Consider the following 3,308-nt stretch of genomic DNA (forward strand, 5'->3'; position numbering starts at 1 on the left):
ACAACAACAACAACAACAACGCGGCTCTCGTCAAGAGCTGAGGGCACATTTTTAGCCTGATTTTCCTCCCTTTACAACTGGACTCACGTCTGAATTGCCACGTGTGCACCACAGACATGACTAGAGCCCAGTCGCAATCATTTCAACATCTAACGAACACGATTTCAGCTGCTTACAGACACCTCCATAAACACCAAGCCCGGCGGCCAACGAAGAGAGCTGCACAAACAATGGCAACAGCGAGGCACATCATGATAGTCCTGCATAGACACCAAATGTAGATCGCAAAAAATACAAACTACTTTTACATTTACAACCAAAGCTAAAGCTCATCACACATAAATGTTGGCCCTCACTGTGAAAATTAGCCCTCTGATGAATCCATTAGGAGTTTGTCCAACTTCTTCACCTCTGTCCACATATTTAATCTCCATTTTAGAGCCTCCAGTGTGAGTTAGCCTCACAGCTGGCCCAGTGCTGCAACTCTGTTTTTGTCGGCAACACTGTTTAACCAATGAAAAGTCAGGAAACACCGAGCTTCATGTATTTGCACTGTTCTATCAGCGGTGGCACTTCACAGGGGCAGAAGATGAGTTTGAGGTGAAAAGGCGACCTGTGTCTGCCGTAGCTGTGCTCTTGATCCTTTTTGGTTTCCTACGTGCAAGTTATGGAATCAATGTCAAGGGTTGAGAATGATCAATAGTTTTACCTGCAGGTTAGAATTCTCAGTTAGTTAAAGGGCCTACATCAAGCAAAATCGACTTTTCAGAGCTTTTAACCTTCTTGCGGTGCTATTGGTATGTCATATGTGCCCAAAGTGTTTTTTGAATTGATTCCGGGGACAATAGCATAATAAAGGATCTTTAACTGTCACTTTGACCTGGTTTATGGTTCATATCTTTGTAACTTCTCGGCCTATCCACATGAAACAACAACGGACACAAAGTTCAACGTCTTCTCTGTTGCTATAAACAAACTAAGGTGAAACATTGTTTTTCTCACAATAACTTCAGAAAGTGGTGTTACTATTCAACTCAAAGGAATGATTGTTTCTAGTTGAAAAAGGGCGTTCCGGTTCCCATGTTTTCCTCATTATTACATAGTTTGGTGGGATTGAACCCTCATAAGTAAATATTTATCATACTTTTACAGCAGTGACGTTTCAGTTTGTGAAGGTTTATGTAAAGTTGAAAATGACAGAATCCCTGTCTATGTCATCATTAAGCCACATTGTATGCAACTGATACTATCATGTAAAAGAAGGAGGTTTAAATCGTATTATTTGTAAAATCATAACTAGTGCACATCGTCTGCTCAACCAGGAAGTAACATTAAAACTTCACCAACATTCTCAAACAAGGCCAATTTGATTTATAGTATCTTCAATATAATCATGTTCACGATCCATTAGTGAAACGTGTAGTTTACTCAAACCTATATATGCACTTTAAACCATGAGAGAAATATTAAAGGTTTGTGGAGCTAATCCTTAACATATAAAGATAAGGTTCAACATTTGTGCTTCACAAATTTTGATATTTCTTTCATCAACAGCAAATCTCCCCTAAAGGCCTTTTCCCACCCTGGCAAAGGGTGCCCACCTACGTTCCCCGCTACCTCCGTATTAGCATAGGCTACTGGTTCAGGTTCCACATCCCCCATAATTGTGCATAAATGTATGGTTTTACAGCCTAAAATATAGGAGCATACAACCCTAACCCAAACCCAGGTGTCGGGGACCATAGGACTGACCCCCAGGGCCAATTATAATATCATCAAATTCTAGAGCATGATCACATACGGGGGCTTACTGCTTTACCAATGTGCAGTTTACAGTAAGTGTTGTTGTTGAACTGTTGAGTTAAGCTTATTATAATTCTGAATGTGAAAATGTCAATGTTCTTTTGTGTTCTTTTGTGCATTAAATAAATCCTGCACATTTTGACAGTAACTGTAATATACTGAGGGGTTAAAACATGTTTTTGTACTGTAATATTTGTATTTATTCCTTTTTGATATGTTTGATATACGAATGTATTTTGTAGATTTTACAAATATATATTTTTTCAATAAAGTGATTCATGTACAATTACTGTCGTGATCACATGCAATAATGTCACATTCATGTGCATATAACTGATGATGAAAATAGTGTTTATTTTACCAACATTATTAGTATTATTTTGTCTTACGCTAGATGTTTTTATTTTATTTTATTTTGTCTTTATTTTCCCTCCATTCCTTATTGAGAAATGAGAGGTTTTGTCCACAGGAGTTTTTGTTTATAAGAGTTTGTGTTTATAAGAGTTCTTCTATTAAGTTATCGGTTCTTTTCCTCTGTATCTACTGCGTTGCAACAATGGAATTTCCCCATGTGTGGACAATAAAGGAATATCTTATTTTCATGTTTTAGTTGCATTTCCCAGTCCATGCTGTTCTTCCTTGAGCAAGACACTCCGCTCACCTTGACTTGTATGAATGTGGTGTGTGGATGATGGTGGTTGGGGAATGTTTAGATGTATAAATATATAGATTTGCAAAGCCACCTCAAGGTAAAAAACCTCTCACAACACAGACACAATAGTATATAATAGATCGCACCATGAAGTCCCTGTTGTGTCTATTTGAGTGCCATTACTATTTTTCTCGATTGCTTTTACTTAAATAAACTAGAACACACTTGGTCTTCATGACTTCTTTCTTTTCACAGCAGAAGTCATCTCTTGCGAATGTATTTATACATTTTCATTGGGTTCACACATTTCTCACTCCCTTTTGCAAAACAGTTAACGCAGATGTCGTTCAAAAACCCCAAACTCTATTGGTTTTCCCGCTAAACAAAAGGAAAGCATCTTTTCACAGGTGGTATAGATTCTTTGTATAAGTCTGAATCACTGATTCACCTGTTTGAAACTCCTTTTCACAATTAGCAATCAGTCACTCTGCACCTATAGGTGCCAAGGAAATAGGTGCTGAAGAATGTCAGGGCTGGATACGCCATGCCAGAGAAAATATCCAATGCGATGTGGATGAACCTGTCGCCCTTTCATCGTGAACAAATAGAGAATGACTACAGTTTTTCTCGATCATTTTGATATCTGTGTCAACTCTGACATCACATTCTCAAAACAGTCCACACCCGTGTCTGAACAAAAGCACTCTGGACAAAATGACTGTTACTCTCTCAAAACACCTAAAACGTGTGAAAAGATGTTTTCCTTTTGTTTAGCACGGGAAAACCAATAATAATAATATATATATATATATATTTAAATTGTATCTGTGTTAACTGTTTGGCAAAAGGGTGT

This window comes from Eucyclogobius newberryi, unplaced genomic scaffold (genome assembly GCF_026437365.1).
Source record: "Eucyclogobius newberryi isolate DKJ021-1_F unplaced genomic scaffold, fEucNew1.0.hap1 SCAF_21, whole genome shotgun sequence".
Classification (NCBI taxonomy): domain Eukaryota; kingdom Metazoa; phylum Chordata; class Actinopteri; order Gobiiformes; family Gobiidae; genus Eucyclogobius; species Eucyclogobius newberryi.